At 46.0% G+C, this 9,831-nt stretch overlaps 1 long non-coding RNA gene across 1 annotated transcript; it reads left to right on the top strand.

Moving 5' to 3' along the window:
* The first annotated feature begins 221 nt into the window (after positions 1-221).
* Positions 222-8,069, top strand: LOC125716311 (uncharacterized). The gene is made up of 6 exons (XR_007384312.1): positions 222-486; positions 613-641; positions 1,720-1,877; positions 2,261-2,411; positions 2,858-2,925; positions 3,358-8,069. It is a non-coding gene; the product is annotated as an uncharacterized LOC125716311 (long non-coding RNA).
* The last annotated feature ends 1,762 nt before the right edge of the window (positions 8,070-9,831 follow it).

Genomic DNA, 9,831 nt, shown 5'->3' with positions numbered 1-9,831 from the left:
TCAGCTCTATCACACCAGGGCATCATAAACTTCCTCAAACTGCAGCGCCGCCTTTCATACTCTTCACTTACTCCATGCCTTTAACGAAAGCGTATAAATCGGAGTTTAGGCATTTTCAATGTGTCATATATCAATACCACATACATTTGAATTTTTTGAAGAAAAATAGCCCAAGTGTATTATGTTTGAATATCCGTTATTTTTGCTGTTATTTTAGGGTGGAGCTGAACATCAAAATGAACAGTAAAATGGATGGAATTAACTACTGTATAGTTTATGTTAAATAATCATTTCAGATGTGATACAATTCCGTATCAGCTATTAAGACTGAATGCACAACATGACAAAAGCATCGTTTTTTCGAATTCTTTTATCTCTCATCAAAATATATCGTCATATAGCAATCGATTGCAAGTTACTTCATAACTGTGAAAGGGGGTATTTATTGACTTCTGTTATCTTTTAACCCATGAGAATAATTGCTTAGTAAGTACATAATGATTAATTAAATTTTATGACGTTAAAAGTGCAATATTTAGATAATTGTTACTACATTTCCCGAAAACCACTGCAGATAAACAACCACCATATTGGGTTTTTTCTTTTTATAAGCGCGCGGAATGCAGTTTTCCACTCAAAATGTAAGTAAAGCGGAAACAAACTTAGTGTTTATGAAAGGCTGTCATGCATTTACTATGTTTTAATGCCTGCAACTAGATTAATATTACATAAGCTGGACGGGTAGCATGTGAGTAAGAGCACGTAGGCTGCCGTCATTTCAGCATCTACCCGTTTATCCTGGCATTAATTAAGTTAACATTATATTATTATCGTCAAACACATTGTACGAAATCGCAGATTACAGTTGTGCATTAAGTCACGTTCCTGCTTTTTGTCTTTAGCCGCCCCCCCCCTACCATATTTGAAAAAGCAAAAGTTTAATGTTTCGGAAAGAAAGCTTTGATATTTGTTTGCAAGATACACACAGTTAGCTTTTGTGTAGGTTCACCTGCTGCACACGCTCTAATGAAACGATGAATATGATCCATAAATACATCTAGGTAATTTGATTTGCAAAGCAGCGCGTACAATTGGTTCAGACTTGATGTTTGTGTGCACGTGCCTGTGTTTTGGATTAGAGTTTTGTACTGGCGATGTCCTACAGCTTTCGCAACGTTGATCAAAATCGGAATATAGAATATAGGCGGAAACATTTTTGCAATTTCCTCACTATGTTTAATGTTAGCAGAGATTTCGCAATAATGAAAAATATTGTGAAAGTAGGACGAGGTGGTTTCTCCAACTTTTTGTAAAATACGTGTTTGTTTCGCTGTAGTTCAAGCGTTTCTAAATTTATTTATATGTAAAGATTTTAACAGGAGGAAATGTTTCTTTATTTATGCCCTTCTTTTATATAATCGGCTTTCTTGTCACCTGCTAATAAATGACCCAGATTATACTAACCAGTGGTATGCAATCTCTTGGTAAAATCTGGGTGCTCAGCTTGTATGAATTACATCGGACCCCGCAGGTCAGTGGGTGGGAATATCTCCGGCTTTAACTTCCCGCTGGGTATTTTAAAAGTCAGGTGCACGTACAGCGTTATAATCCTCCATAGTAGCGTTATAATCTTCCATAGTAGGCTAACTAGGTCTTAACACATATCAGAGGGAAAATTGTTCTTGGTTTTTTGGTGCAGTTCTACGATTCTCCCTACAGGTGGCGGCAATGAACAACCTGGAGATTACGGTGTCCCCCCCGCCTTTTACACAGTGAGCTAATGTGCCCCATCTGGACATGCTGAAGAATACCATAACCACCAAGGAGTGGCTGCACTGCTTCTGTGCAAACTGAATCATCACCGTACTGCGATCTGGGTCCGTTTGCCTCTCCATCTGCACTGGCTTAACGGACCCCATTCCGGGATAGAAATATCTGATATTTATCTACCTTCCCTTATCTTTAGCTCTTGTCTTCTTAAAAGCACATTATGAATATCTTTGGGGGAGCATTCTAAAGGAGGGTTACGGGGAGGATTTATTATTTTTAAAAATTCTTTACCACTTTTTTATTCGTTGTTTTTAATGTGCATCGTTCTCTAGTTTAGTATCAAACCTGTATTTTTATCAGTTTACTTAAGTACAAAATATATACTAATTGTTTATGAAGTCTGCCTTCCTGTCCGCCGAGGCATTGGTAGATTTATGGATCCGAGTTCCGTCACCGGAAATTCCATCACCATTGTTTTTTGTCGCTATAGCAACCCGGAGTGCCCATCCTGCAATAAGAAGCTGGTTTCAGCGCACGCTCTATGGCAGGACCCCGACTTTGCTGCGCGCTGAGCGAGGAGGGAATCAGGAGAGGCACCTGGCTCACGTCAGCAAGCACAGCAACCAGCTGCTCAGCTTCAGGTCAGAACTTGTCTTCTCGCCTTTTCCGTAGTGATGGGAGAGAGGGGTTTTAAGATCCTCCCATGGGCGGGATTGCATTAACCAATAGGAAGTCGGTCAAACCATAATTGCTTGGGGTCCATTTCTGTACCTGAAATTGCACTAAAAAGTACATTTACCTACAGCTCTGGTACAATTGGCAGACCCTCGAGGGTGACAAGCAAAGGTATAAATTGCTACCCTTTATTTCCTGACTGTGAATATCTACATCTCTGTGTATGACCGAAAAGTGATGCTCTTCTGCCCCGGCAGTGAGTAAAACTACGTGAGAGGCACACGGTTTGGGCAGGAAAGGAGATATTTATTGTGGGTGGGGGGGGTTTTCCTTCTTGGGAACAATGGGATGATTGGAAGGGCAAGAAGAAGCGTTAGCAAAAAATAAACCTGCTCTGTTCCTGTTGTGACAGATGTGGAGAGGAAAACAGATTTGGTGGGGGCTGCGGGGGTCACGACTCAGATTCGGTATTAAACACAGGTTTGTATTCACCAACAAGAAAGAGGAACAAATGAACCTAATCAGTACCACTAACTTTGGACATCTGTTCTTCTCAGTTCAACCCCTTTACCCAAAAGAACCTATACCTTCTGTACTCTGTTGGTCTCTCTCCCAAGATGGCCGCCATGTGGGTAGGAGCAGCAGGTGGAAGATGGCAGTTGTTCTCTCTCCCAAGATGGCCGCCATGAGGGTAGGAGCAGCAGGTGGAAGATGGCAGTTGTTCTCTCTCCCAAGATGGCCGCCATGTGGGTAGGAGCAGCAGGTGGAAGATGGCAGTTGTTCTCTCTCCCAAGATGGCCGCCATGTGGGTAGGAGCAGCAGGTGGAAGATGGCAGTTGTTCTCTCTCCCAAGATGGCCGCCATGAGGGTAGGAGCAGCAGGTGGAAGATGGCAGTTGTTCTCTCTCCCAAGATGGCCGCCATGAGGGTAGGAGCAGCAGGTGGAAGATGGCAGTTGGTCTCTCTCCCAAGATGGCCGCCATGTGGGTAGGAGCAGCAGGTGGAAGATGGCAGTTGGTCTCTCTCCCAAGATGGCCGCCATGTGGGTAGGAGCAGCAGGTGGAAGATGGCAGTTGGTCTCTCTCCCAAGATGGCCGCCATGTGGGTAGGAGCAGCAGGTGGAAGATGGCAGTTGGTCTCTCTCCCAAGATGGCCGCCATGAGGGTCGCAGCACCGACGAAGCCAGGCTGAGTAGCAAACGTGCCAAGACTTTGGATGACCCGGGCTTGGATGTGGACGCTGCTTTGAGGATTGGAGCCGGCGAAATAGAGGTTGGTCTCCGAACTCATCCATCACTGATCGAAAAGGATCGAGTGGCACAGACAAGGTGGGTAACTACCGCCTGGCTGATGTTGCCTTTCCCACCAAATTAATTTTAGTAGTTAGTAACGAAGTAGGGTTGTCTTTGCGTCTTTGGTGTAAATACGCATAGTGATGTGGTCCTTTGACTGTTTCATTATTCACTTCCGCGCCAAGAGAATGGCACAAAACTGGCGCCAACCAAAGCTGATGAACGATCAGCTCCTGCCTCTTGCGAAAATTTACACTGGAACATGTCGATACGACTAGAGATGATGGTTGACATGTATCCCGATCAGAGAGCTCAGTTTCACCAGCTAGCTTTGACACCGATTCAACATGCTCATTCAGCCAAAACGGCGCCAACGGGTACCAACCGAGCCCAACTGTGCCACACACACGGGCCCTACGGGCAGTTCCCGACTCTCTCTGACGGCCTGATGGCTTCCGATGGCTGAAAAAGTGGCCTGCTGTGTTCCAGGCTTTAGTTACTTATTAGTTGCGTATTTCTTAGAAATAGGAATCTTACAACTTTTACAGCACTCTCACGAGTACCAGGTTCTGACCACCAGGTGGCAGAATTCAGCTTTAAAAGTATTGCACAGTTCCGCCCGTCCGTGAGCGCCTGGCGAATCGGCGCCACCTTTATGTAAATCGCCGGCCCATGATCTCCGTCTTCACTGGGGGACGATTCTGACTAAAAAAACATGTGCAGGTGATTTGGATAGGAAAATGAGTCCCTCTGTGGAGCTTGTGCAGTGATATCACCTGGGATGTTTATTCGTCCCTGTGGCCAGTGCTGTGCTTAATTACTGAACCGTTTAACGGGTTCCTGCATCATGTATAACTGGTCGCCCAGTCACTGGGACGCTTCAGTTGCCATTATCTTTGCATATCTAGTCATTCTGCTCTGCTTAATAGCATTGTTAGTTCAGAGGTAGACTGTGAGTAAATTAATTTTGCTGGGGTGGGTGAAGTTTACAAAATATGTCCCCCCTCATCCCCCCCCCCCCAGAAGATACTGAACAGAGTAGGAGTAAAAGTGCACTGGCTTCTGCCAACTGCGCTTGCCAGTTAGGCACTGGATGGTAACGGCGGGTTGTTAATCGTCAGAAAGACAGATGGTGCTGTACTTGCACTCCGGTTGTATCCCAGTGACAGGACTGTTCAGGCTTTTTTTTGTTGAGTAAGGAAATTGGACCATGATAGGAACTTAGCGGTTGTTAAGAAATGTCACTTGGAGCGGACCGGGGCTCTGTATTTCAGGGACGGTGGGCGGTGCTGATGCTGGTGTGAGTCCTGTAGCGAATTAGCCGGCCTTGTGCTGCCCTAAGCGCTCCCATGGAGACGCCTGACAGGACGGCGTTTGCGAGTCACTGGGACCCTCAGCTTTTCATCCTTTCCTAAGCTGCCAGGCCTCTTTGATGCAGGAAATTTCCCATGAAAGCTTCCTGTTCTGACCAGCTGTGGCTGGAAGGAGAGACCTTCGTCCCCTTTGCTGCTTTCGTTCTGAAAGCTTCCCTCACGCCCGAGTACCCCTCGACGGGAAGGGACTGCTGCCACACTGGCCTCTGACGTCACACCTGCGTCAACGGCCGAGCGCCACTGAAAACCTTCTCGTTGAAAATAGCCAGAGAACCATTGAACTGAGTCACGGTTAACGTGGCCAGCGAGCTAAATGAGCCCAAATTAGCTGTAAGCTTTTGTAATCATGTGATGCGTATTGCATTATTCAGTTGTAATTCAAACAACTCCACATTTTCAGTTTTACTATGACTGACGTTTTAATTAAATACTTGGCAGATGAGTATTTAGCCTCTTATTGGTAATTGTTTGCTTTGCGTGATATTTATCGAGATTTTCGCAACGACGACGCAGCAGATCTCGGCTTGCGACGGAGCAGAGCAATCAGCAGTCCTTGTGTCGCGCCAGACAAACAGTCGGCATCGCCGTGTGGTCCAGCAGCCGTGGGTCACCTCGGCGGCCCCACAGAGCCCCTGCCCAGGCTGTTCCCTAGGCAACAGTGAGCGCACGGCAACAACGTCAGCCACCGCTTTGACGGAAGCAGCCCTTCTTCCTACGTGCCTGTCGCCTCTCTCTTGCAGGAAATGGGGCGTCTTTCTCTTGAAGGACGTCTTCAAGCCTTTAAGCTACGACCACCTTTGCGCTGTGGATAAATGCAGAAAACACAGCACTCACCGCGTATCCGCGGGTGATATGTTCCAAGAACTACCACGAATGGCCGAAATTGTGGATAATAGCGATTGATTGATAGATTATGTACACTTAGACATTACCAACATTAAACACAGTAATAATAAAGTATATTATATCGTACTCTCTCAAATGAAAGGGATTCTGACATTTTAGCTTTATTCTCAAAAGATAATAGAGTAATGGAAAAATGCTTATCAATGGGTGAAGAATTGAAAATCATGCTTTTTACATCCCTCAAAGGATGATGGGACAATAAAAAATGTTTATACGTTTTTATAATGAAAAATATTGAATCATGTGCTTGTACATAATCTGTAATGGCGAACTGGCATATGTAACCATGTAGCAGTCTGTATTCGCTTGGCTCGAAAACTTGGATTGAACCACAGATAATTTGATCATACAACTGCACCCCCTATTGGTCAGATGATTTTTTTTTAACAAGTTATGTTGTATATCTATCTATCTATCTATCTATCTCTGTCTGTCTGTCTGTCTGTCTGTCTGTCTGTCTAGACTGGTTGCCTTTGGGTCCATATTGAAAAGTCTGCTCTGTTAGGGTGTCTTGGATGTTTTCCGCTAGTAGGGAAAATTGGTCTTATCAGATGGCTGACATCCTGCGAGAATAAGTGTGGTGTTTTCGCGAGCACATGCTACATAAATCTTCTCTGTAAAGTGCCGGGAAACAGCTGTTCGGTACCTCACTGATTTCTTAAAGCGTAAACAAGTTTTTACTGCTGCCCTGCTTCAGCAGCCAACAGATCGGGTAACACTGAAAAACACTGTTCGGTGGCAATGCAAGGGTTGCCAGATCATCATCGGGGAAGTGAGTTTCTTGCTGAAAACGGAATGTTCGTTTCCAAGTAGTCACCGGAGAGCTCCCGTGGAATTCTGGGAAAGCAAGACGGGTGGCACTTTCGACGTCTGAAGGGCGGCATGCCGTGCGGGCGGCTCTCTGAAGAGCTAGGTAGGTTCTGACAGGCTGTGAGGTCGCCTGGGCCAGCTGCCGTTGTTCCCGGAGCTGTGGGCTTCTGGTATAATGTATAATTCTGCCAGTTCTGACTGTCACATGGTGCTCCGCTGGTTGGGAAAGTCTTCCAGACTAGCTTCTGAAGTGGGTGTGATGCTCCGTATGCCACAACAATACTGAGGGCTGCGCCTCTGACCAGCCTCCTCCGAAAAAGTGTTATATTCCTCTATTGTTCTAAGACTCATCCCTTTCAGCCTTGATTCTAAGAGCCTAAGAATTCTTATTTGGGTGGGCATGTGGAACATGCATGTAAGCCAAAGTGATCCTTTCTGTAATTGCAGGCCGTCTGTCAAGTGTATCTAAAATCGAGCTCAAAACGTTTCTTTGTAACTTAGCATTAGAGAGAGGCTGTGTGCATACATTGTTTTTGCGTATTTGCGCTATGCCGCACTTAATCTTTTGTGTGCTAAAAGGGGTTTAATTGCGCCTTGATAAAATGCACTTCAGTCTGCTGTTACATTGTCCAAGCAGCAATATTTCCCTCCTTTAATTCTGACCTCCAGGATCCAGATACACGTTTATGTTTAATCAGTAAAGCATTTGATTTTTTTTTGCAGGCCAGAGATAACCATTACTTTGAAAACTTTACCTTGTGAGAAAGGTCAGTAACACTTTCCAAGGTAAGACTTCTGTTTCTTCTTGTTTTTTGAAAGACTGAACTGTGCTGTGAATTGCATGCCCTGTTGCGCTCATCGAACCACTATTGTTACACCTCCATAAAATTCAGTCAGGTCAGCACAGTGTTTCATGAATGTTCTGGAGACCTTGGACTAATATTGTGGGCCTTGGTGTGTGTCACATGTTGTGGTTCTGCACCTTGAACTTAGAAGACCCGTCTTGAGCGAAAATCTTTTCCATCAACTTCCCAGGTACCTCAGGTACGTTTTCTGGAGTTGCGGGTCGTGGGCGAGGTGGGTGTTTTCGGTGGGTTTACAACCCGGTGGACCTGTGATAGACTTCAACTTGTAACCAGTGAGGTGCAGAGTAGCAGTTCCGCCCCTCTTCCGATTCGCTCACAACTAGCGAGCTTGTAGCCAATGCCGTGAATGTTGGCTGTAGGGGTTGTTTCTGGAAATGTTCCCTCGAGATGTGGGGGCATTACCCTAAGTCTATGTGGGGGGGGTGTAAGAGGGGGTGGCTGGGCACCTGGAAAAACAGTGGAGAATAACACCCAACCAGATCTGCCCCCACGCTAGCCTGCGTTCCTTTGAGCACAGCACAGCTGCCTGCCTGCCTCTGAGGTTCCGGAGAATTCTCCAGAATGCCCACATAGCTCAGCCTTTGTGTTTTTGCATATATGTCCAGTAAGCTTATCCAGTCTGTCGTCAAGGTCCCTCAATGACGAGCGCATTGGCTGAGCCCCTTCAAATGCGGTGTTTACATTCACTTGTCCAGCCTAATGCGTTTAGCCGTTGCAGCTGTTTCACTGGAGCGATTCAGGATAAGTGCCTCGCCTAAGGCTACTGGAGCGACGACCTTCTGGGACTCAGACTTGTAACCCAGGGGTTGCCAGATGGCGTTAACGATTAAATCACCTGCTGTCCCCAGGACTCACGCTAATCCTTTTCTGTAAACTTTGAAAAGGTACGGGCGACTTCACAATCACAACTGCACACCTCCCTTAAGGTCAAAGGTGTGCCCTTACCTCCTGTGAGGAGATTGGCTGTAATACACTGAACCTGTGTATGCCTGAACAGACCGGCAATGGTCACGTCCCAGACATGGGTCTCCCAGATTCAGCTCTCTCTCTCTCTGTCATTCTCTGGCCACTCCTGTGACCTCAGCATGAACTCTGGAACGCACTCACCCGAGAGGAGAGGCGATTCCACGGCAGGGGGAGCTTAGCGACACGTAGGGGGTGGTGGGGGGCACATGTTGAATGACTTTTTTTTTTTTTACAGCTAATCCGAGTTTACATGTGACTGTGAGACTGCCAGGGTCAATGGTAGGGAGTTTAAGAACGAAATATCCATTCAAATGTACTTACACCCCCCCCCAATGTAAACCAAGCCTGCTATGACTTGTTTTACATTTTTCTTAAAGAAAGTAACTTGAGTTCACGCTGAAGCCAATTATTTATTCAAGAAGTCTATTATTAAGAGCATAATTGTCTTTGTAGTCACAAGATAGATGGCAAGTTTTCAGTCATGCAGAAGGAGAGCGAGGCTGTCGGACTCTAGTTACAGCCTCTTCGCGGGCAGCTGGAGTTCTGTTGGGTGTATGTTGTCCTCTCCCTGGAAGAAAGGGACCAGGGTGTTAATTTATTCAGCCCTACTCTGAGTGCCGACAGGATCCAGGCAGTAATTCCCTGGTCACTCAGTTTTTCCAGGCGACTTTATCGACGCTCTACGTCCTGCCAGTGACCATCGTGAACCTTCCTGACCGCAAACCGTGACGTCCTTGGTTCCGCGCGTACCGCAGTGTACTTGTTGCGGTAGGCCCTTTGAAAGGACAGTGAGTACGTGCGAAAGGTTATCCTGTCAAGTAAGACAATTGATAAACGTGGCTTTGGTTTTAGATGAGACAATGCCTGCCTGAATTCAGTCATCGGCGACATCATTAAGAAGGAAGTGTCCCCGAGGAATGGAATGTCATTATACTGGCAGAGTAAGAAATACATCTTAATAACCAACGCGTGTCCAGTATTTGTCCAATGCGTCCAATGCTTAGGAATGATTACACGACTATTAGTGTATGTTTCTTTAAAAAAGGGATTATGGGTAATTTGGAAAAAGGTTTTGCTTCCTACGGCCACACTGAGTCACGGAGGGTTCACTTCATTTGCAGACCCCTTCAAGCCTGAATTTTACAGCCATGAGCGGCTAGTTGGGGCGACTGATG

The sequence above is a fragment of the Brienomyrus brachyistius genome, chromosome 21 (assembly GCF_023856365.1).
Source record: "Brienomyrus brachyistius isolate T26 chromosome 21, BBRACH_0.4, whole genome shotgun sequence".
NCBI classification, from domain to species: Eukaryota; Metazoa; Chordata; class Actinopteri; order Osteoglossiformes; family Mormyridae; genus Brienomyrus; species Brienomyrus brachyistius.
The sequence above is the reverse complement of the archived record's forward strand: the minus strand, read 5'-3'. Positions and strand labels throughout refer to the sequence as shown.